Source organism: Neofelis nebulosa, chromosome 9 (genome assembly GCF_028018385.1).
Source record: "Neofelis nebulosa isolate mNeoNeb1 chromosome 9, mNeoNeb1.pri, whole genome shotgun sequence".
Lineage (NCBI taxonomy): Eukaryota > Metazoa > Chordata > Mammalia > Carnivora > Felidae > Neofelis > Neofelis nebulosa.
In genome coordinates, this window is record NC_080790.1 from 103,569,410 (window position 1) to 103,596,283 (window position 26,874).

Here is a 26,874-nt window from a genome sequence, read left to right on the forward strand (position 1 = left end):
TGCACGAGTGGGGGAGGGGCAGAATGAGGGAGAGAGAGAATCCCAAGTAGCTCCACACTTTCAGTGCAGAGCCCAATGTGGGGCTCAAACTCATGAACCACGAGATCATGACCTGAGCCAAAGTCGGACACTTTGACTGAGCCACCCGGGCACCCATAAACAAGGTACACATTAAGGGGACTGCACCTTTTTTGAGTCTGTCATTTTTTTCCAAAGGAGTTGAAGGCAAGAAGGAGGAGATAAACAAAAAGTGAATGAATGTGTGCACACCCTTGCTGCGAGGACTTCATAAAATTAGGAAGGCCCCCATCCAGCTCAGACATTTTCCTATTTATCAGCAATAAAGAGTGCTAACAGAAACTTCATCATTACTTGTCCAGTCTCCATGAGACATTAGGAAAATATTTTAGTTTTGTTCTCCTTCTCACTCCTCAACCCAATAGCAACTTAACTCAGAAACATCGTGCTTTAGGGAACTGAACCCACTTCAAAGGAAAGTAGAGTTCCTTTCTATGGGAGAAAAATATAAACTCACAGTTATGTTTATTATTAATGGATCTTCCATGATAGATGATCACATGAAATACTGTAACTACATTTTAAAAGTTCTTGATTCTACCAAGTAACTTACGAAGCACCACACAAAACACAACCCCTTCCCCAAATCTGCCAATTTGGAAAGGGTTTCTGGAAATATGGCCTTTTAAATATCAAATGTTGAAGCCTACTAAAATGGGGATGCTTTATTGAAGGTATTATGATTTGTCATGAAATTGCAAGAATTATTAAAATAATTTCCCTCTCGGTGAACTTAGGTAAGAATCAAGCCATAACAGAAGTGGGTAATGTTACTCCAGTCAAGTAGATAGTGTTCATTTGGACTTACAGAAAACTGGACTTGAAATTTGCCTTTTGAAACCTCACTATTTCTAAGAGATCCGTATGTCTGAAACTGAGATCACACTCAGGCCTTTTTGAATCAGCTACTCCTATCAAGGTTATCCCTGCAAGCCATTATCAGTGTGGAGGTGACTTAATATGAGTAGCCAAGAGCAATTAATAAATGTCAATTAAACCAGGTTTTCTTTTCTTTCTACAATCACATGCAGAGATCCCAAGAGAGCCTTGTGCTAAGCCTGATTTTTGATTATACCATAAGGCTCTTTTCCATTAATTAGGGGACCTCGTGAAGCATACACTTGTCTGCTGCTGGCAGGTCAACATCTGGACCCCCCCAGCTCACAACTTTCCAAGTGGCTGTCTATTGCACAAAATACCCAAGAGTTTCCATCAAGAAAAATCAAGACAAATGCCTTGGAGATAAAGTAACAGTGGCTCTAAAGGGGCTCATTCAAGAGAGTTTGAACATGGATCCTATTTCAATAAGGATAGGCTAGGTTATGCTGTAATAAGAATAACCCCCAAATTTTGGTGGCCTAGCCCAATACAAAGTTATTTCCCACTCATCCTAACTTGGTCATGAGTCAGGACCACTGTCCTTACCAGCCACATCAATCCTGTGGCCCCTCCATGCTGACCTCTGCTTCCATGAACACAGGCATGGGGGAAGAAAGAACTCAAGGGTCAAGCATCAACAATTAGGTGTGACAGCCTAGAAGCCACATACAGCATTTCCACTCACATTTCATTGGCCAAACAAGTCTCATGGTCATGCCTCACTTGAGGCAGCTGAAAAATGAGATCATCTCATATGCCCAGCCAGAGAGAGGAACTTAAAATATTGCTGAGCCACAAAAATAACAAAGGCAATGTCTGAATTAAATAAATGGAGACTTCACCCATCTTTAAAGCCACAGGATGGGAAATCATGAGAACAAATTCATCATCAAAGAAAGGAAACTCAGAGATGATTTACCTCAATCAAATTTAAGCCCTTCTTTAGGAAAACCATCTTTATGCTACTCCTTGTGTAACTCCTGTATATCAGTTAGCCTTACTGATTCATTGACTTGCTGATGACAAAGACAAGAGGTTCTCTGGAAAGGGACAGAGCATTACCAGTCTCCTGGGATGAGCACCATCTCATTTCACAAAAATAAAACTTGATTGAAAACATTCTCCAATGTCTTACTTTTCTGAGGCTTTTCTCCAAGGGCACAGCACACTGTTAATAGTTATCATGCTACTTCCTTAGAAACAAAATAGCAGGTCCCTTCCCCTAGCCCTACTCAAAGTAAAGTGTGGAAAAAATCGGCCTTAGAGCACTCAGCAAATTTTGTCACCCTCATGGTTCCTTCTTGGAGTGATACCTGAACATCAGATGTTATCTTAGTTCAAGGACAGGCAGCTAATAGGCATAAGTTGATTCAATTTATTTAAAATGAGCTGCATGAGTGACCTGAATGGGATGTCCTTTTTATTGAAGGAGAAACTTGCTGCATTTTCCTGCTCACAGCCCTGTACAGAGAGCTGTTGTCAACAGGGGTGAGGGGATAGAGCAGGAGGGAGGTGGGGAGAAAATGAGTTAATGCCACAGCCAATGATTCTGAGAAAGCCTCCTGGTCTGAAACTGATAACACAGGGGTTAGATCAGTTGAAGGGTTTCAGCACGCTGGGTAAGGGGACAGTTAAAAAAGGTCAGGTCAAAGCAATCAGTAGAATTTACTCAAACATCTGTAGCTTCTTAGGGCTTTTAATGAGAATTTCCATATTAACATTTGGTTTTACCAGGGTACTGCATAATTTTCTACTCAATTTACCCCTGACAGGTTACAGACATAACAACATTCTTATCAAATTGACTTTCCATAATGTAGAAAGATGTGGAAGTTTTATGATATTCTTTGTAGAGTAAGAGAGAAAGGATAAGAGAGAGAATAACTTTAAGGCAAGGAAACCAAAACCAGGCTGCTTTGAATATTTATCATACTTTTTATTTTTTTCATGAATTTTTAATATTCATCAAAAATACATTAACAACTGTTTCACTTCAGCCTGGGGATCATTTACAAAATAGACAGCGGTGTTCAGATCTAAACAGCAAGTCTTTACCTCAGCAAAAGAAACTAATTGGGTTTAGGAAATAAACCCATTAGCTCATTTATGAACTGAGGGTGTGGATTCAGTTTCTAGAAGTTTCCTTACCAAAAGGAATTCTGAAAAAACTCGGGAATCATCTGAAAAATGGAGTGTTGTGGCACTGAGTTAAATGGTGGACCTTGAGTTATTAAAGTCTATAGACAAAATGCTACTGATATTAGATTACCAAATAATTTACTTTTAAATGTATGAAACCTTTGCAGTGGGACCAAAAATTGTCACCTATACCTGCGTCCTACAGCAAAGCAGCACTATGCTGGTAGCCTAGGTCTGTGGCGTGCTCTACTGCTATTAGGGGAGACAGAGCTCCAACCAAAATACCCGGATGGAAAATGCTTAGATGCACTTCCCAGGGAATCAGCCCATTGGACTCCTTCTTAGAGCTTAGAAATAATATACCTTAGGTCAGATCTACACCTGCAATGTTGTTCTTCCTCTCTCTCAAATCAATCTGGTTCAATTTTGTCTTTATTTAGAAGTACATTGATTTGAAATAAGTTTATGCTGGAGTCCCATCCACAGGGAGGGTCCACAAAACTGGGGACTGAAGTCCTGTTACTCCTTTGCCAAGAAGCCCAAAAACTCAAAAGTAGATGTAAAAGAGAAAAGGAGACATGAAACAAACAAACAAAAATCTTCTGCATATAATGTTCATCAAAGTGTTAAACAAAAATGAGACAAGGGTTTAATCACTTGATGGTATAAACAATATAAGAACTGTTGGACTTTCACAATTGGCCCTTCCTTCTTCAAGTGGTCTAGGAGGTCACTTTATTAGACCCATGGCCCTAGCCACCACCCGGCCTTGCACAGAACAGTATTTTGATAGTCAAAGTTACATTAAAGCTCTTTGCTAATTTTCTGCTTTTAAAATTAACCTATAGAGAAAGTTATATGGGACAACTTTGGCTGAAGAGAAGGTAAATAATGCTAAGCTTGACAATATGAAAGTAAGTATATATCTGAAAGAAAATAAAACATAGAAAAGAAGGAAGAGTAGGCAGATGTGGCACTAAAGTGGATATAAATAGAGGTATGATAAAGGCAAGCAATAGAGCTAAAATAATAAAACTACCATCCATGGGAAATGGGGGGTAAAGTGAATTAAACCCTCATTTTTCATAACAGTGAGTCAACAGGCTTCATGTAAAGTTATTAAATCAAGAAATAATAGATATGTTATGTAAAGTTAAGGAAGTAACCAACAGAGGAAAAGAAAATAGAAACAGGAGTTGGGACAAGAGAGGGAAGGAATGCATCATAAGCTCTTAAGTACTATTTAAATTTTAAAGCCATGCACACTTGTAATTTTTTGGAAAAGTAAAGAGTAAAGAAAGAAGTAAAGAAATAATTGGGAAGCATGTATTACATTGATTTACAGCACAGCCAAGAGCAGAGAACATCCATTTATAACTCTGACAGTGCAGAGAACAGTGGGTGGAAAGCGAGTTTTCATAAGCACACATTCTGTCCCACACCAGGTCTGCAGAAAAGAGAAGGGAGCAAGGATGGGCAGCTGTCAAGTAAAGGAGGGGCTCAGCCTGGAACCCTGGCTTTGTCATAGGAGTTACAAGTTTGGGCCTCCCCTGGAGGCCACTTGGAACACCGACATTTGGAAACCCAGAGAGGCACACCCAGAGTTTATCTTCATGCATCCGTGTTCTGTTAAAGTTAATTCTGCATCATCGAGAAGACAAGAATCACACATGCAAATCAAGTGATCCATGTAATTAAAGAAAAATGAGCTAGGAATAGACAAGAGGGTGGGCCCTTCTGAGGAGGTGAACAAAGGGTCCAATGTGGGTGATGGAGCCCTCCAGGGAGTGCCCAGAAATGTGAAGCCAGCCCAGAGAATATGAAAGTTGGAAGAAGCCCAAGAATTTTCTCATCTAGGGTTCTTAACCCAGATAGAATGCAGGGGTTCATACCCTGAGATTGGGAGAAAAATCCTTAAATAATCTCTGAAATTTAGTATTTCCTTAAAATATGAATGAAATCAACCAACCATAAGAACACTAGCAGTCTCGACACCTCGACACCCATAGAAATGGCAGGTAATTTTTATTGTATTACTGTTCCTGCAGATATCCTAAAATATGGCTTCCATGGTTTCTTCAGCATTACAGTAGTTCTTAGATTCACCACTAGATCTTATTATTTAATGTTATTATTATTATTCATTACTTAATATGTTAACAAATGTGTAAGTTACTCTGACCTAGATACATTTTTTAATATTTTTATTACCCTATTTCAGTGAGAGCCATTTCCTTTGTAAGCCTATGTATTTTATTTTAAGCATTTAATAATTAATTCTGAGAAGTCTATAGGCTTCACCAGACTTCCCATGGGATCAATGACACACAAAAGAATCTCTGGAATCCAGCTATATTAGTTTTCTATTTCTGTGCAAAAAATATAACCACAGACTTAGAGCCTCAAACACTACAATTTATTGTCATCATGTGTCTGTGGGCCAGAAGTCAAGGTACAAGTTAGCTACATCCTCTGCTCAGGGTCTCACAAGACTGAAATCAAACTGTTGGCAGAGCTACGGATCTCATCTGGAGTTCAGCCTCTCCTAAGCTCATTCCAGCTGTTGGCAAAATTTAGCTCCTTGCCACTTATAAGTCTGAAATTTTCAGTTCCTCAAGGCTGCATGTTGTTCCCCACCAAGTGGATCTCTCCACAACATAGAAGTTTGCTTCCTTCTACGTCCTTTGTCTATTTCTTCCCTATAAACCCTCTTTTCTGAGTTCAACTGATTAGGCCAGGCCCACCCAAAATAATCTTCCTTCTGATTAACTCAAAGTCAACTGAAGGAAGAACAAGCAAGGAAGGCATCCAGGTTTCACCATCTACCACTGGCAGTTCACTTTAAGAATTGTATCCCTAAACTACTTGCTTCTTCCAGTTGACAGTGATCCCCTGGTGAAGGGCATATTGCCCTGCTAACACTGTACTGTGAACAAGTATACCAGTGATTGAGAAGGGCTGTATCAGCATGGAGGCACAGAATGCTTGAGGAAGGGAGGAGCTAAGGGACTAGGGAAACCCTGAAAAGCAGAAGTCAGGTTTGGAGTCCCAGATGTTGCCTACTTAATGGTCATGCTTAAGGCTCACATTTGGCTCTGGACTGCCTCCCAAAATATGCTTGGTAAATACTGAAGGGCCAGAGGCTGATTTTCACTGGATTTGGCTCCTCCACACTGTGATGACTCAGCAACCAAGGCAGTGGGTTTCAGATGACCCAGACAGAGCTGCAGGAGAACCAGAAATGGAGCCGACAGCTGGTGTGCTTGAGTTGGGTGACAGCATCTACATTCTCATGGCAAGGGAAACCACCCATTACTCCACACTGGGCATTTGAGAGAAGACTTTCAGTGTTTTCCCCCTCAACAAACCCTATGCAAACTAAAAATCTGACTGTCGTTGTTGCAGTAATAAAACAGACTTCATACTGAAAAATTAAGAATACAATCGTATTAAACCTCCACTAAAGAACCAAGCCAGTGTCTTCACCTCTCCTTTTTGTTAGATTCCCATACTAAGGAAAACAAAGCTCCCTCCAAATGGCACTGTGCCAATAATGCTCCCCAGCCTCAGCTTGGTCCCAGCATGGAGCAAACACAGTAAGTTCAGAATGATTCCAATTTATGTTTCCATCAGTCGATGGCATACCTTTTAAACTGGCTCTCGTCCTTCTAATAGAAGTGAAAAGGTGACTATATTTAGAATCTGTCCTAAAGATTTGGGATTGATAGAGACCTAATTGGAGAGCTGCCTTTTAAAAAAGCCAACAGAGTGATCAAACTTAAGGTTATATATATTTTTAAAATATCACCCTCATCCTAAAAGATAATGACTTTTCTTCAGAGCATCAAACCATGCCCGAGTGAGCTCTCTCCTCTTCAGAAATAGTTTGCTAAATTTTTCAGGCATATTGGGGAAAGGGACTGTTCAGCCAATAACCCATGTCCCCAGGAGGGTTGTGTTGAGGAAAGGCAGGTAAGAAGCATTGGGTTGTGGTTAATCAAGATATATACACACACACAAAAGCCAGGGTATTGACAAATAAATAGGTAAATCTCACACCCTAAGCCTTTTCTGTCTATTGGATCCTCTTGGCAGTCTGCAGAGCTGATGGACCTTTCTAGAGGATGACATTTTTCAATGCATAAAGTGAAATGCACAAGGATACAAAGTAAAAACTGAATTATGCTGAAACTTACTAAATATTAAATAAATAAATTTATGATATAGTAATATTTGTGCTTCTCTATTAATTAGCATATTAACTGACAAGAACTTGTGGAAAGTCAAATAATTTAAATGTAGTGATAGATAAAATGACATTTTAAGATATGCTGAGCAATTCTATTGTGATATTAAAATCATTGTGATTTCTATTAAAGCCAAAGAACCAGATACTGCTGATACTATTGCAGTTGGCTGCCTATATATATAAATATATATATATATATATATATATATATATATATATATAAAGAGAACTCTAAATTTCAGTGAAATAAAAATGTTTTACTTTTTTTTTCTTTACAAGTTCATGGAATCTCCTCGTAACTACCCAATTTGGGTCTGTAGACTACAGGTCAAGAACCAATGAAAATTACCATGTCACTGTAGATTAAATAATGCAAGTCAAGAAAGTCAAATCTTCTTTTACTAGATTAAGCGGATAATTGCTAAACCCCATTATCTTTTCTACAGTTGCAAACAGTGAGAACAATGAAGGGCAATGGTATTTTTTTATAGAATTTTAAAACCATATTAGACTAGTAGAAGGGTGGAAAACCCTATCTAATTTTAAATCTGCCTCTATGGAGTCAAGAATATGTACAATATACAAATATATGCAACTAGTTTTCAAATAAACACCCAGAGCACTGGCACTGGAAACAAAATAAAAATAAAAATCAGAGCATAGTCTTCAAGCATCAGGAGGCAGGAGAATGTTGGCCTGCTGCCTAGAACTCAGAGTGTACCTCCTACAATTTTGTCTATGACACAAGAGAAGATTTTTTTGTCCCTGACCTACTGTTGCTTCCCAAGCAAAGCCTCTTTTTCTCCAGAGAGATAGTCACAACCAACCTCCATATGGAAAAGAACCACATTATACTTCCCTCTGAATAATTAAGTCCATTTCATCTGTTCATACTTAAGAAAATTCCCAAATACAAAAACATATTTATAATTACATTTGAAGAGCTTAACATCCTATAAAGGAAGATATTTTGCTTTATAAAATAACTCCCTATAGTGTCCTTAATTCAATCAACTTAATGAATGACCACCTTGTACCAGGAACTCTTCTAGGTGGTAAAAGTATAAGCATAAATAACAAAGATACCTTGTCCTAGAGCGGCTCACTCTTTGGCGGAAATTTCTTGAAACTGCAGCTCACCTGTGCTCATTATTGTTTTAAAACTCTTTATGCTTGATAGAGACACTGTGTTCATAGAGCAGGAGAAAACTTGAAGGCAGAGCTTTAGAAGCCATGGTTAATTGAAGACATAAAGATAAAGACTCTTAGGATTCCGAGGGGGTAGGGAAGAAAGCAAGGTTATTTTCTCTCAAGGCAGTGGTGATAGCAGAGAGCTGAGAACATGCCCCTAGAGTCACTTTTGGAGGTGAGGGTTTTTGGAAGGGGCATAGTACCATAAGAAACTCAAAGACAAAGACTGCAACAAGAATCAAGCCAAGAAGACAGCGGGCCTGCGTTCTCTCCCCATGGGCCAGTGAGTCTCCACCTCCAATGCATTTAGTGTGACTGGATTTCTCCTAGAAACTGGAGAAAGAATGGTATGCTGCACCCAAAAGGGTGCAGGGCCAAACCAACCTGCTTCCCCAGCCACGGGATGAGAGATACAGGGGTCATTCCAAGGTGAAACATGCACAGAATCCATAGGCATGGAGGTTCAGAACTTCATTTCCTGGGTGTTCTGGGAAGGGCAACAGAGTTTCAGGGAGCCAGGGTCACATGAGAAGTCACTGCATGTGCACTGGTTCAGGAACACCACTCAGGTGTAACATGAAGTGTACCTTGAATGAAGATGTTAAATGTGGGATTTCAGAAATAGACTCTTAACAAAAGGATTCGAACCATGGAACTGACAGTTGTGCAACAGCCTGTGAAGAACTGAAAATGGTGTGCTAGTGTAGGTCTTGTGTCCTCACACCGGGGGCGGGGGTGGGGTGGTTTACCATGTGCTGTGAGTCAGCCACTTTCTTTTCCAGGAATGGGAATCACTCTCTCAAGTTCTACCCTAATGAGATGGCATTGTTGGAAGAATCTCCTCAAGGAAAAACTGCCTGTGGATTTTGTGCCCCTAGCAATCTATGGGTAGAATATAGGCTGTCTACAGCCAGGGCCCCCAGGTCTCCAGAACCTTAAAAAATAATGCAGTGTTTGAGAGAAGATACTTATGAATTCAGAGTCAAGGTCATGGCCAGGGACACCTGGGCCACAGAAGTATCCAGATAATTCATAAGGTGGAGAGCTTTATGACCTGACCTAACCATATCACAGATTTTGTCTACCTGATATTCTGAGTTCCAAGTACCAAAAAGACCTGAGATCTGCTATAACACACACACACACACACACACACACACACACACACACACACACACGCTTCTGACTTTTTCTTTAAATGTAAGAAAGCCCATTAGGCAGAGAAAATCAAAACTTGTGAAAGAAAAAACTGATGAAGTGTGTTACAGGCCTTAGAAAAGAAGAAAAAATCTATTTTAAGACTTGAATTAGCATTAACAGAAGGCAGAGGAGGAGGAAATATAAGAGCAGCAGTAGCAGCAGATAAGAGCGATGGGGCGGGGGAGGGCAGCTCACAGAGCCTGCTGGTCCTCCCTCCAGATCTCTCCCCATCCTTATGTGGGGGCATGTCTACATAGGAAGGCACTGGGAAGCAGCAGTTGGGGGCAAGAAATGAGGGCTTTAGCATTTGCCTTGAAATTCCATGTTCCCAGCACAAATAGTTTTAGATTTTATGTCTCAGGCTGTCTTCATTCGCATCCCCTGGAAACAGCCTCTGACTCAGGGAGATGTACTCAAAGGGTTTTCTAGGGCTTGCTTTCTCAGGAGATGCTTATATGGATGTGGGAATGGTCAAGTGGACAGGGGGAAAATGTAGCCTCCAATGCCATTACAGCAGAGGTCTTGATGATCCTATGGGGAGCTCTAGAGTTGGGATGGACTTCTCATTTGTCCTAATTGAGGCAAAGGAGCCAAGCCTTTGCTGCCTATCTTTAAGCAAGGCAGCCCCCTGAGGCCATGGGCAATTTCCATGGTGGGGGGGGGGGTGCCCATTGTGAGCAGGCAACCGCTGAAATTCCTGACAGCTGGGAGTAGGGGTATTGCCCTCAAGAGAGGATCTGGGTGGCTTATCAGAATATCCACCATACAGATCAATAAACAGGAGTACGTTGATGGAAGTTACAGAGGCCTTAAGGCCCTTCTCCCCACTTTCTTCCTCCTCAGATTGTTAGGCAGGGTCCTCACATGAGCCAGACTGGAAGCAGTCAGTTCCTGGTTGACTGAGCACATCTGTAATGTGATCCATTACCGTCACTCCTTTTTGCCATCAGTAGTCACTCACAATGGATCACTGACTGCTCCTTCCCATTCCTATATCCCCAGCAAAATGATTGTCATCACCAATTTCCAGGGTAGGGAGGGGTTTTGCCATCAACAAGCAATTCTTGGACACCACATGGGTGTCCAAATTTTGATACTACCTACCTAGAGATAGCATCCAGTTCCACAGGTTAATTCCTACAACGCTGACTCCCCACCCCATTTTATGATAGGGAAAAGATAGGATAAAATAGGCAGAGAGGGAAAGGTTAGGATCTGAGGTTCCTGGGTGGGGAAAAACACATACTTTGGAGCAATGCTGGAGAGTCTGACCACAGCAAACCCTCTCGGGTATAAGGTTCCTCTTAAGAATGTAACGGATACCACCTACTCCCCTCAGGTTCCCCTCAGGAATCTAACAATCAAAATACCTAACTAAAATAAGTAAATCATAAAACTTATGTTATACAAAGGATGGTATGACCATAGTCTGTCTCCTCACACAATGGAATCAAGCCAATCAGGAATGGACAACCCAGCACCTAGAGTTACCCAGCCAATAAAGGTAGAACCTAAGAAGGGACAAGGGGGAATGGAAGGGGTGGTCAACCAAAACCTTATAAAACAAAGACCCTTGCCTACAGTCAGGGGCATTTGCTTTCAAATGTCCCTTGTCTGTAAAGAGAGTTTTCATACTATTTCTACTTTCTAGTCTTATACTCTAATAAACTTCTGCCTACTGCTCATTTTGTGTCCATCTCTTCATTCTTCAGAGCAGCAAGACAACGAATCCTGGGTATTGAGGTACAAAATCCTGCAACAATTTCAGAGGACAGTGACAAGTCCAGATTGTTACCTGTGCTTTTGACCAACCAGCTATAGACAAAGGTTCCAACAAACCCCATGTTGGGTTTGATTAATTTGTTAGAGTGGCTAACAAAACTCAGAACTCATAAATGCTTTACCTACTAGATTATTATACATTACTATAGCTTATTATTTGTTTACTATAACAGGATACAACTCTGGAACAGCCACACGGAAGAGATGCATAGGGCAAGTTTTAAGGCAAGGGCCCAGAGATTCCCCATCCTCTCCAAACAGGCATTCTCCCCAAAATCTCCATCTGTTCATCAACCCCACAAGTTCTCTGAAATTCAGTCCTTTTGGGTTTTTATGGAGGCTTTATTATATAGACATAATTGGCTAAATCATTAACCATTTGCAAGTGATCCAACCTCCAACCCCTCTTCCCTCCCTGGAGGTTGGGGGGATGGGACTGAAAGTTCCAACCTTCTGATCACAAGGTTGGTTCTCCTGGCAACAGCTCCCAAGCTTAGATGGAATCTAAAACTCACTTCATTAGCATAACAAGAGACATCTTGATCTCCTTACAGGAAATTCCAAGGGTTTTAAGAGCTTTGTGACAGAAAAGGAGACAGAGACCAAATATATATTTTTTTACTATAAATTACAACACTACACCAATTCCTAAGGGCATGGCTGGATTCTCTCTTGTTGTAACTTAGCCTCTTGGTCTTCCAGAGTCAGAGAATGTTTATACCAAAAGAGCCTCAGAGACTTGCTATACACCTCTAGCTTTTTCAGCTAGAGGGAACTGGTAAAGACCACACAGCAAGAATTACTGTCAGCTTCTCACTACCTTGGGGGGATGACTACAGAAGAGAAAGCAGGAAAGAGCCTTGGATGGGGATGAGAACTTTAGAGCCCTTCTCTAAATATTCTCAGAATATTCTGAGCATGGGGAAGGGTTACAGCTCAGTTACTAACTGTGAAGGTTATAAATTCTACTACCCCCTAATTCTCTTTCCCTTTTACCCAGCTTTGTGGCTTGTGGCCCAGCGCAGAGAAATTTAAAGCATTTTCATTACTCACATGGTATGAATCAGCCATTTCTTGATTGCTTGTGAGTCATCGACAGCTGGGATGACTCTACATCCCTATTTGCTTGAAACAGCCCCATTTTACCCTTGGGATCCTGAATTAATTATTAAAGCTACACCCTTTCACTCCCCAGAGAGGCCTTGTTTGGTCAATAAGGTGGTCTGAGCTATAGCCAATTGGTGTTTTCAAGTAAACAGCTTCCTGGCTCTGCTTCCCCACACCATCTCTCCTAATTTTAGGTCTGGGAGGTCTCCTCTATGGTCTCCTCTCTTGCTCAGCCACAGGTACACCACATTTGCCAATCTCCCTTGCACATGCATTTTTGCTTATGGAACATGGGTAGAAGTGAGGTCACCACTTCCAGAACTGGCCTTAGTGCAAGTCTCACTGTTTCCCCCCAACAATCCCCCAGTAGAGAGGATGGTAAGGACCTAGAGAAGGGAGAAACGACATGACAGAAGGAGCCTATATCTCTGAAAGCCTGATCAACAAAACAAAACCACATCAGACTGAAGTGAACAAGAAATAATTTGGTATCATTTGAAGCCAATGACATTTGAGGTTCACTGCTACCACAATTATGCTCCATGACTAATATACTTCTCTCTTAAATCCCAATCTACAGTCTTGCCCTGGCTCTCCTAGAAGCAGAGCCTGAGCCAGGGATTCAGATGCATGTGGTTCAACAAGGAAGGGCTTCTGGGAGGAGAGGAATCAGAGAAGCATTAAGAGGGCAGGGGGAGGAGCTGAGCAAGGACATGGCCTGATCCATGAGGGCTTCTGTAGCACTATTGAGTCGTGCCCCCTTAAGACATGAGAGTTGGCCTTTCTACCTTCATATGAGTTCATCATTGGCTTTAAGGTGTCTCCCAGGGGGTTGGGAGGAGAGGAAGGTATTAATAGTGCTGAGTGCTGAGGGTAATTCTTCAGTGGAGCATGAGGCTTGGGGAGGGAAGTTGGGAGACCTTAGCAATGCATACATATAGCATCTGGGGATAGGTGCACCTGCCTACTAAAGGGCATCTATCTGGGTAGGGAACCACTGCTTTCCATTTACCTGCATTAAAAATCATTATGAGGGGCGCCTGGGTGGCGCAGTCGGTTAAGCGTCCGACTTCAGCCAGGTCACCATCTCGCGGTCCGTGAGTTCGAGCCCCGCGTCAGGCTCTGGGCTGATGGCTCGGAGCCTGGAGGCTGTTTCCGATTCTGTGTCTCCCTCTCTCTCTGCCCCTCCCCCGTTCATGCTCTGTCTCTCTCTGTCCCAAAAATAAATTAAAAAAAACGTTGAAAAAAAAAATTTAAAAATCATTATGAACCCATGTCAGTGTGGCTTTTGTTCCCAGGTTGGTCCCACAAAATAAATATTTTGACTAGGAATTAAGCAAGCCTAAGGAGAATTCAAGGAAAATATTTTAAAATCAATCAACTGAGTTCTTAGTTATAAGCAATTAAAAATGTATTAAAAATGATTCTGATTGGAGAGTACGGCATGCACAAAATGGGTGAAGGGGAGGGAGAGATATAGACTTCCAGTTATGGAATGAATAAGCCACAGGGATAAAAGGGACAGCATAGGCAATATAGTCAATGGTATTGTAAGAGTGTTGTATCATAGTTATACTTTTAGCACAACATACAGAGTTGTCAAATCACTATGATGCACACCTGAAATAATGTAGCATTGTTTGTCAACTATATGTCAATTAAAAAATGATTCTGGTTAATTTAGCAAAAGAGGGATTTATTAGCAAAGGGGATTATTAGCAAGAGGGATTTTTATTATCAAGTAGCTCTAGAAATTGTTGGAGAATGTAGACGGTAAAAATGGCAGTGATCAAGGAAGGTTGGACATAGCCAAGCTCACAACATCTAAACAGGATGCTACTGAGGCACCGTCAGCACTGGTCACCACACTGCTGTCATCTCCAACATTACCCTCTATTTCATGTAAGTGGGAAGTGCCTTATAGAGTGCTCTACCCATATGAAGTTGGGGTTGACAATAAAAGACAGTTGAATGCTTAGGTTAAAAAGAACAGAGGAACTGTCCAGGAGCACACTGGAGTACTCTGTTGAAAAAGCATGAACAGGGGCACCTGGCTGGCTCAGTCAGTTAAGCATCCAACTTCGGCTTGGGTCATGATCTCAGAGTACGTGGGTTCTGCATCGGGCTCTGTGTTGACATCTCAGAGCCTGGAGCCTCCTTTGGATACTGTGTCTCCTTCTCTATCTCTCCCCTGCTCACTTGCTCTCTCTCTTTCTCTCTCTCTCTCTCTCTCTCTCTCTCTCTCTCTCAGAAATAAATAAACGCTAAAAAAAGAAAACGAAAAGAAAGGCATGAGTAATTTTGCCCGCCATTCCACCATTAGAGCTTTGTGTCTTTGACCTTTTAAGTCTTAGAACATCAAGAGACTCTTCTAAAAATGGAAATACCTTTAACATTTTTCTCTTAAGACCTTAGCTATCAGCCAGCACTACACTTGGGACCATGTTCAAGTTAGTTAAAGACAAGGTAGTAATGATTGGGGCATCACATGTTCAGATGGAAAAAGACATACCTGGATCCACACAGAGTTTTTTGAGGCCTTCATGTTGGTTTCCCCTGCTAGAGTCCTGCTATTGCTTTCGACCCAGTAATGAACTTTAGAAGAAAAACCTCTTATTTCAGAAGCTAGAGTCCATCATCCATCTTCAGGAAGCAGTACATTGACTGCATAGCACAACCAGGCCCTACTTCTGACTCCAGTACAGAATCCACAGCACTTTTGGGGTCTCAACACCAGGAGACCCAACTAATGGGCTTATTTTACTCATGTATATTTTTAAATAAATTATATTTTAGCTGGTATGGTAGATCTCAAAAATGACCTCCCTGTGTCCAGGCCCTTTGCCTGGATATGATTTTCAGCTCTTCCCACCAAGATGTAGAATCCATTTCCCTGCTCTCTAAATATCACTGTTTTTGAGATTGTTTTGATCAATAGCATGTAACAGAAGTAACAACATGTCAGTTCTGAGTCTTGGCCTTGAAAGGATATGTATGCTCTACTCTTTCCCGGAACCTTGCTGTGACTAGTCTGCTGGGATAAGAGACATGTGGAGTAAAACTCAGCTATGCCAGTGGAGGTAATTTTGAAATACCCAAGTCCTAACCAACCTGGGTGCTGACCACAGACAAGTAAGTGATCCTAGCCATGGCAGAAGAACCACTGAGCTGAGCCCAGTCCAAACCACCAACCTGTAGAATCATGTGCTAACAAAATGATTGTTTAAGCCACTAAGCAAAGGGCTACTTTGTTGAGCCACAAAAACCAGCTACTACAGAGACTGAATTAGCCTTTGCCAGATGGGCACAGGCAGAGAATAAGGATAATCAAAGTCTAGGCAATCACACTCGCATGTATCTGCCCAGAGACTTTATCTTCTATTTAGTATTCCTTATACACCAAGACTGTGGTGAAGCATGTGAGTCAGTCATTTGGCAGGAACTAATTATTTGACCATGTATCACTGCCATTTCCAGGAGAACTTGATAATACCCAACGGCTGCTCACTTCCAACTCCAAGAGAGCTAAGAGAAGAAAAAAAAAATAATAATGGGTCTCAACACATTTGTAGTAATCACTGGCTGCATAATTAAAATTGAAATCTGTCATCTACAGCCAGGGGTAAAGCAGGTAAAATTAAACATAAACTGTCATAAAAATAATTAAAAACTAGACTTTTAAATTAAAAGATGTCTTTTAATAATTAGTTAACATTTGCTATTGTCCTGAACAGACTTGCTGTTAACCTTTAACACTTTGCTCATGCAGTACTTTCTTAACTGAATTTTAATTATGCCTGAGGGGAAGCAAAAAAGTGATCCATTCATTAATTTATTAAGTTTCTATTCTATATAAGGTGGGCCTTCAACAGGATGCCTCAAAGAATAGGACGGTCTCTGCTCTCAATGATACGATCATACAGAAGGGAAGATAAGTGCTTCAAAATACCACACAATTGTTGATTTTTCGTTAACTGACATAAGGAAAAGGCCCTCTCAAAGAGGTAACATCTGAACTACTTGAAGATATGGGGCAAGAGGTTGGTATTTAGAACATAGGAAGGCTGCAAAGAGAGCAACTGATGGGGATCTTCAGAACCACACGTTCAAAAGGGGATTAGGTTCTCACGACTCTCAGGAAGGAGACTGTCAATCTTATTTCAGAAAACCACCCATGTTCACCCCTTAAAGGTCCAGTCAAGTTTCCTTAAGCAAATAAACCTTCTTAGAGCCACAAACTCTAGCAGCAGAGGAATGAGAAACACCAGGCAACTCTAGTGTAAAAGAGCTTCTGCAAAAAGATCAGGAATCTGATTTTTCAGTTCCAGCTGTCCCAAGTCACAAAAGCATCATGAATGTCTTTGCTTATCTCTATGGTGGCCCATCCTCTGTCCCTGTGTAGAGAATTTCCAATATATTGTGTATTTGGCATTACCACACCAGTATGGCTTTAAGACGGTGCTTGGTGGGGTGCCTGGGTGGCTCAGTCAGTCAGTTAAGCATCCGTCTCTTGGTTTCGGCTCAGGTCCTGATCTCACAGTTTCGTGAGTTTGAGTCCCGCATCGGGACCCGTGCTGATAGTGTGGAGTCTGCTTGGGATTCTGTCTCCCTCTCTCTCTGCCCCTACCCAACTCACCCTGTCTCTATGTCTCTCAAAATAAATAAATAAATAAACTTTAAAAAAAAAAAAGACAATGCTTGGTTTGGGCTACCTCAGTTGGAGGTAAGAGAATTGATTTTGGACAATGAACAAATGTTCCCCTCCTCACTGAGATCACAGAAGCACCCAGCTCCTACAAGTACATCTCCCTCCTACCTGCCTCTGTCCCCAGTTACTCTGCCTTTCCCCTAGATTGTCTGGATAAAAGGTCCATGCCTCTAAACAAAGCACACTCCTGCTTTCTGCATCAATCCATCCTTTTCAACACTCAAGGCCATCAATTCAACTTTTGCCTCTTTTCTGTATTGTTATTTTTTTCTTGTTCTTATATTTCTCCCATTGATAAAATTATTTTCCCTTAATCATTTTCTGTCTTCCAGAAAACAAACAAAACTTTTTACTGTCTTCTTTCACAGAGCTCTTTAAAACAGTGATCTACGCTCACCATCACCAATTCCTCCTCCACCAAGCTTTTACCCCCTTATTTCAACTAATCTGTTTTCACAAGATCATCAATGGTCTGCACATTGCTCAACCTAACAGTTATCTGTCCTTATCTTACTTGACATCTTGGTAGCTTTGGACAAAGTTGAAAACTCTATCTTTGAAAACATTTCTTCACTTAATGTCTATGACATCACACTCGCATTGTTTCCTGTACCCTAGCCACGTATGCTAAGTCTCTACTGCTGAATCTTCACAATCTTATTGACATTGGAAACTATGAATGCCCCAGGGTTCAGGCCTTGGTTCACTACTTTATTTAAACTCATTCCTTTGGTGATCTCATCCAGTCTCATGGCCTCAAATACCTTCAGATACACATATGAGCATGTAAAAGAGGCTCCAAAATTCATCTCTACAGCCTGGACCTCTCCTCTAATCCTCTTACTATCTGACAGCCTACTGGCCTCTCTACCTGAATGACTAACAGGTACCTTAAACGTAACAGGCCAAGACTGAACCTCGATCTTCTTTATTTGGAGAGCTTCACAATCCTTCCCATCTCAGGGCATGAAAGTTCCTTTCTCCCAGACAATGGGGCAAAAATCCTTGCCATCATCCTTAACACCACTCTTTCTCATATTGCACACCCAAACTATTAGCAAACTTAATTGACTAGGCATCAAAATATTTTCCAATCCACCTATTCAGTGACTTATCATAACATCCACTGCAAGACCCTTGGCTAACCACCATTGCCTATTGCCTGAAATATCATGATGGCCTCTTAACTTGTCCCCACCCCGCACACACACACACACACCAGTCCCTTCTCAGGCACGCTTAGCCTTTGTAGTTGCTTGTTTTCCCTCTGGTTTTCCTCAACTACCTTCATAAATGTCTCTCCCATTTCCTTTAGGAAATGTATTCAGGTGTCATCTTCTTTTGTAAAGTCTTCCTTCCTGGCCTCTTTTCTAGAATGTCAACCACTATCACCACCGTTATTCTTCCCAACCCCTTTCCTTACTTTCTTCTCTTTAGCAGTTATATCCATCTAAAGTTTTACAATTTTATTTATTGATCCTTTTTATATAGAATATAAACTATACAAGGTTAAGAATTTCAGTCTAATCACAGCTTGTATTGATTTCATTCTTGTTACCAATTACTTCTTTTCTGAATCTATGCCCTTTGTCATGTACTTTGCTGTTTATACCAAGAGAGGTTGGTTATAATTCTCTACCCCATTGTTGTTGGGCTCAGCCATAAAACTTGCTTTGATCAATGGAATTTAGGCAGAAGTGATTGTATCATAGTTCCAAGTCTAGGCTTTAAGAGGCAATGGATATTTCCATTCACCCTTCTTATACTTCTGCTGTTGCTATGAGAAACACATGCCTCATGTAGACACTGGTCCCAGAAGGTTATGGGCTATATTTTGTATACTCAACAACCTATAGAACCTGTTCATTGAACTCTTGCTCAGCTGAGCGCAAGCTAGATCAGTTAGACCCTAATCACCTGAGACATACATGAAAGAGAAATAAATGCATATTGTTATATGTCACTGAGATGCTGTGATTGTTAGGCACCAATAGCCAACTAATATACTGTTATGTCCACAGATCCTGGCACATAGTAAGTACCTGATAATAAAATTGATGAATGTCCATAAAAGAAGTATAAATCATTTCATCTGTAGGAGTTATCAGTCCTTGCCAAATATACTGTCTTTTCATCTTCTAACAGAGACCACAGGGCCATATGACTAGTTCCAACCAATGAATTATGAACTAACATGACAATGTGTTATTTCCAGGCCAGAGCCTCTTATTGCAACATTGTAAAGCTCTGTTTTTCCCTTTCACATGGTCAGAAGCAATGTTTGCAATGGTAGCTGCTTTATGTGCAATAGCAACAAACAGAACACCCTGCTAACCTGCTCAACATGTAATATGTATGAGAAATAAACCACTGCTGCCTTAAAACACTGAGGTTGGGGGTTTTGTTACTGTAGCATAACCTAACTAATACCTTATCTCTGCAAAACTATATGCAAATGAGACATAGGTTTAGAGCCATTTTATTTTTTTAATTTTTATTTGTACAGTTATTTTAAATAATTTCAAGTGGTATGGGGGTGTTGTCCTTATATGCTTGTTTTATGAGACAGTAAGTTTCTAACATAAATTTTTGTTCTAAAGACTCTTGGGTTGAGATATAGAAAAAGCCACATATTGGATGTGTGACATTAAATAAATCATTTAAGATAAATTAGATAAATCATAAATTTAAGTGATTTAGACAAATCATTTGTTTCTTATTTGACAAACAGAACTACTAATATCCCCCTTAGAGGTTATGGTTGTCATTCATTCATGCCCTTGGCACTTACTGAGGATGTATTGAGCTCAGACTTTGAGCTCAAAGAGCTTGATGTCCAGGAAGGGACAAGCCCTAGACCCATATTGCTATATTACCAGGCACTTCATGGGTATGAACAGAGAGGGCTAAAGAAAACGACATCTGGCAGGGGAATCAGGAAGACACCATGCATGACTCAGAAGCAATTATCTGGGCCAGAGAAAAGCATAATTTGGAGACTAGTTTCTAAACAAACATCATTCTCCATGCTCAGCTCTCTGGCCCATTAAGCTGCTCTTTGTCACTTCTTTGCAAAAGTGCCTGCTTGCTTTTCAAGAATACCTAATGTTTTAACATCGTATTGCTGTCCTGGATGGCATCATGGCCCTAGAAAAGTTGATTTCTGGTAACCTCACAGTCCAACAGAACCATTTCAGGCCACTGGAGTTCCTTGCAACTCTCCTTCATTGAAGTCATTGTAATTTTTAGTTATTAATTGTGTGATTATTTAAACACCACTCACACCTCATTCAATAATGTTTCATGAGGACAAAGTCTCCATGATATATCAGGGCATAATACAGTGTCTGATATATAGTAAAAGCCCACAATAAACAATTGGTGAATGAATGAATGAGGGTGAGGTCGCCAATCTCTACTGTATCACTCCATCCCAATCACCACTAAAGTCAGGTTCAATAATGTTTGTTGAATCTGAGTGCTTAAAAGGGAAAATATCCAAATAAAATGAATTTTTCTACAATATAACCTAAACTTTTCACTCAGTAAACACATTTTATGAGATCCCGCATACAAATTTCAAGTCTTAAGTAAGTACTAGAGATGTAATGTACAACATGATGACTATAGTTAACAGTGCTGTATGATACATAGAAAAGTTGTTAAGACAATAAATCTTAAGAGTTATCACAAGGAGAATCTTTTCCTTTCTTTTCTTTATATTATTCACGTGAGATGATGAATGTTAACTGACCCTGTTGTGATAATCATTTCATAATATATGGAAACCCAATTATCATTTTGTATGCCTTAGACTTATACAATGATGTATGTCAATTAGTTCTCAATAAAACTAGAAAGAAATGAAAGAGAACGTTTAAGGGAAGGATATTTAAGCCAAATGAAAGACTATATACTAGTGGAATTTCTAACCAGAGGGATATTTAATAGAAAAGCAACAAGAAAGTATTTTGGAATATTTTCATATGCATTATCATGCTGTTCTTCAAATTATACCATCTGTGTAATTGTTTACTCCTAAGATTGACCAAGAGTAAGAGAATAGAGAGGCAAAACAGCATTTGAAAAAAAATATAGTTTCTCCTAAATCGGGATAATTTTTATTCATTCTACCCTCATTAAAAGTAAGGAACTAATTGAATTAAGTGTGTGCTAGAAATTATAATAACTACCCTTTGAAATGTAAATGCCTGGGCACGCGAAGAACAATTAAAGAAGCAGGCCAGATAAAGAGTCCGTAATGCATTCTGATGTAGCCAAACATTTTAGGTTGTGCTTTTTATGCCACTTTATTTGGAAATACTTCACCATAATGTGACATACCAAAATAACTTAGGCAAGAATATCTCTTTTTTTTTTTTTTTTTTGCTTTAGCAAGAATGAACTGTAAAACATTATGTGCTTGGATATAAAACTGAAATCATAGGACTCAAGGAGTCATTCCTCACCATAAATGCTAACTCTGTAAAGAGTAAAAGAGTAACAAGTCTGTAAAGAGTGTGGGCTTCCATCTGAATGTTGGGATGCTGAACCAAATTATATAAATACTTGGTTTGTGTGGAAAATCAACTCATTTAGCACTGTGTCAATGGCTCTAAAAACTGCATGTTCTTATTTTATACATATCATCTGCTCAATTTGCCTTTAATTTACTGTATAAGTAGTGTGACCTCATTTCATGGAGATGAAGACAACCTCAGATTCATTCAGAAGCAATAATTATGGATTGCAGAAGGATAACATAATGAGAAGATCCCGTTTGCATAAAATTGCTATTTTAATGTTGGATGCCAGGGCTGGCTTTATCAGGGTTTGACACATCTGCCAGACTCAGCAATGGCTCCAATGGGAAACAGAAATTTAAGATGAGTGCTGAAAATATTGAACCCTATTAGATTCATAGGGATGGGCACTTGAGCTGACGTAACAAGTTATCTTTCTGCGTAACAACATTAGTGTGGGACTGCCAGCTTACTAAGCAGTTATGAGGATTATTTCCATTCAGACTTAAAAACAACCCTATGAGGTCAGTACTATTAATATTATTCCCAACTGACATGTGAAAAAAGTAACTTGCCCAAAGCCATGCAGTTATATAATGGCAGAACCAAAAACTAGATCGGAATACAGAGCCCAAAGTCCTATTACCTCTTCTTTCCCTTTCTCTGTCTTCCATACATGTATCTATCCATTTCTCTCATTCCTCATCTCTCTCTCCATCTGTCCATCCAACCATGTCCTTTTCTCTGTCATTTTCTGTATCTTCATGTCTCTTTCTGTTCTTTCATTCTCTGTGTGTTTCTCTGACTCTGTCTTAGCACTTGTGAGTTTCTATCTGCCCTTCTCATATTCCTTGTTTCTCTGTCCTTCATTTACTTTCTTTGCCTCACTCTTTCAATCTCTTTATTCATATAATTATTTACCTATCACCCATTTATATATCTATTTGTCTTCATTTCTACCTTCATCCATCCACCCACTCAATACTTTCTGTATCTCTATATACTTTTCCGAATCTGTCATATACTTCCTATTTTTCTCAGTCTCTCTCCCTGTCTCTGTCTCTCTCTTCCTCTCATTTTCTATCCCCCACCCCTCTTTCTTTCCATTCAAAGCTGCTGCTTATCCAGGTATTTTAGTCCTTATCCTGTGTCCCATCTAAAGTTAAGAAATATGTCCCCATGTGTCAAAGTTATGTGCCTTGCTAAGGCAGTAAAACATTTATGCATGGCTTAACCAAAGGTCATCCCTGCTGCTACTTGATGAAAGACAAAGTATTTAAAGAAAATTATGCATGGGTCTCTTGCATTCCCACATATATTTGGTGGGGCATCAACAATGCCCTTTGTTTCAGATTATCTTTTCAAAGATGTTTGTATACTGAGCAGCCTTGGAAGACAAAGATAGTGTCTTCCCCTGAAACTGAGGACAGATTTGTTTGCAACCTTGGAAGATAGAGATAGTATCTCCTGCTGGAGGAAAGGGGAGGCATCCTTACTATCAAGGACAAATAAGATAATGTCTCCAGTGAACAAAGGGTGGGTATACCTGCCCAATATGCAATTCAGGTTCTTTAAGCTTAAGGTTTTTCTTCTGTAATGCAACCTACTGCATATCCAGACATCCATTTGGGCATCTGGGTAGCCTGTTCAGTTCTCCTGCTGGACTAGAGGTTTTGGAGAACTGAAACAAATGTCCTGTTGCTCATGCTGCTTGATGTGTCCTTAGTAATAAAGTCCTGTATTCTGTAGTCTGCAGGCATCAATAAAAGTGCAGCAGGCTGACTCATTAGCTTGCAAGTGGCTAAAATCTCAGCCCCTTCACAATTCTTGCCTCAAAGCTGTACATTTTCTCAACCTGTCTCATAACAGTGCCCTATGGATTGTCAAAAGTTGTTTTTTATATTATGTATCTTGAAAAGGAGAATGTTTCAACCAAATGCTTCCAGTTTCCTATTGTCCATTAGAAAGTGATAACTACTTCAACAACAACAAACTCAGGTAGCCCTGATCTATGTGCTGCTTCAATGAGGAAGAAAACCCTTTTTATCCATGTGTTTCACTACACCTTCCCCACCTTACACTTAATTTGGTGGAGTTATTTGTCACTTAGGTGTGATGACACGTTCAAGCTTTATCACCTTTCCAAAGCCGATGCGCCTAAAGGATTATGTCAGTGTGGCCTAGAATGGCTGAATCTGGGAGAGTATGGTTGTATCAGACCCCCTAGGTGATCCAGCTCACACCCTCTCGGTCTCACCTCTGATGCCAGCTGTGGCTGCTACAGGCAGGTTCTTACAGGCTTTGACTTACTTCGTACCCTCTGAGTCTCATCTCAGTCATGCCCTGTGAGTCTTTCCCTTTCTAATCTGAGGCTTCTCTAATGTTCCAAAATAAGGCAACAGTCCACTCCTGAGGCATGAATGCACTTCCTAGAAGTGTGTGGATCATCGTGGCCCAGGGATAGCCCTCAAGCAGAGGGGCATGAGGATCTGATGGGTAAAATATGTCCCAAGGTTTGTACTTTGGTAGGCAATTCTGAGAGACATCTATAAGCAGTTGAGAAAGCCTTGGAAAGGAATTGATCCTTGGGGCCCACCGCAGTACCTCAATAAAATCACTTCCTATGGCCTTTTTCTCTTTTTTTCACTCCTCCTTGTCCCTCAGTCCTTATCTCTGGGATCACCTCACAAACAAACTACCTGTACATAAATTCTGGCCTCAGGTTCTACGAAGTAATCCAGTGATAGAGTAGAAAGATCAAGGCCTCTGGAACTAGACAAATTTGAGTATATATCAGCTCTTCCACCCTCTAGTTGGGAGATCTTGAACAGGTTGCTTGACTTCTGTGAGCTTTAGCTTTTTCATTCATAAGATGGGAAAAATAATACTTGGCACAGGTGGGGAATATTGATTATGGATAAATACTTAGCACAGGGTCTATCACAGCATCTGTGTGCAACAAATAGCAGCAATTACTGTTATTATAGCCTGAGCAAATCCCAGGGGGCACCCTGGAAACTAGAGGTGCAGAAATGGTGATGATTTGACTTCTGTGCCTGTCCAGGCACTGCTAAGCTGCAGGACTTTATCACTTTAAGGACCCAAAACTACATGAATTATGTATAAATTACTGTTTATAGAGATGGTTGCACCATAAACAGCTTCTGGATTCCATAAACTTATTTATGCACATGGGGAAAGATAATATATTTGAAGAGTTAAGCCATGTTGTTGCTTTTTTTCTCTCCTGATTCTTTCTACCCCTTGTTCTCTCCTCCATCCAGCAGGCTAAGCAGGGTGCATTTGTGGCCCCAGGGGAGGGATGACAAAGCAGAAATGTAGAGGTTAAAAAAAAAAGATTTAAATAACTCAGAAAAAGACAGATACCACATGATTTCACGCAGAGGTGGAATTCAAGAAACAAAACAAATGAACACAGGAAAAAAAAAAAGAGAGAGAGAGAGAGAGACAAAAACCAGACTCTTAAATACAGAGAAGAAATTGGTGGTTGCCAGAAGGGAGGCGGGTTGGGGCATAGCTGAAATAGGTTAAGGGATTAACAAACAGTACACTTATCCTGATGAGCACTGAGTAATGTGTAGAATTGAAACTAACATAACACTGTATATTAATTATAGTTGAATTAAAAAATGGTAAAAAAATATTTTAAAGATTCAACTCTTGTTTATTTATTTATTTTCATAAACCTAGAGCGGAGTCCACAGCTTTAGGAGAAAGTCTTCCCTCTTCCTTATATAGTATGGATTTAAGAGCTTAACAAAAGTTAGGAAAAGTAGAGGTTCAGACAGAGTATGGTGAAAGCACACAGTCAAGGGTGGAGGTAGGATCCAGAGATGACCCAGCCTCCTCCTGAGCAGCCAGCCTCCTTAGGGGTTGTGTGAGATACAAATCAAATTCCACAGCCTAGTACACTGCAGTAAGTATTGTGTTTCCCCTGATGAGGAAGTGTGTTAGTTGTTCTTCCTGTTATCATCCACTGAAGACCTATCTTCAAATAGCAGCTAGATTTGCAAATGGGCTCCTAAAATTTTGCTAAGTCAACATTCAACTTATTCCATGTGGGAAATGCCTTTTTCAGAATTCTAAGACACCTGAAAGACCCTAAATGAAAAGTGAGCCCAAGTGTGGAGATGGGAGAGGGTTATGTCTTAGTATAACTGTTAGTGTAGACATGTACCCCAGACCAGACAGTGGTAAATCAAACCCCACCACACATGCATTATTTATCAATATATGCAACATTCTGAAGGAGTTCAGAACATGCCACCCAAAATATGCCATTCTGCAATACTGACTTTTGAGTTAAAGGCACTTTAAGAGTAGCCTATACTAGAAAAATCCTCTGTCCTTCCTTCTTTTTCTTTTTTTCTCAATGTTTATTTACTTTTGCGAGAGAGAGTCAGAGAGACAGAGTGGGACACAGGATCAGAAGCAGGCTCTGTGCTGATAGCAGAGAACCTGACGTGGGGCTAGAACTCACGAACCATGAGATCACGATCAGAGCTGAAGTTGGATGCTTAACTGACTGAGCACCCTTTCTTTTTTCTTAAAAGTGGAAGATGGCATATTTATGGAAATATGCCCTCCCCATTCCAAAAAGAAAGTATATTCTTATCAAAAATGAGAAACTGAGATCGAGAGAACTCTATTCAAATAGACCTTGTTAAAATCATTCCTTTCTTTAGTTTTCCCACATAGTTACTTTTCCATAATTGCTCTCTTTGTTCAACTTAAAGTTCTCACCATTTCTTTGGTTCTTCATTCCTTAGGAAGGTCCTAGGGTTATGTAAAACTCACATTAAACAAAAGTGTATGCTTTTCTCCTACTGATCTATCTAGGTCAATATAATGTCCAGGCCCAACTGGAAACAGACTGAAGACAGCAGAAGTGAAACTCTGCCTTCCCTACAATTTCCTACATGTTTATCTGGTTTATGCAATGCATACTTTATAGTCTTTGTGAATCCCAGAGAGTAAAGGTCCACAAACTTATGACT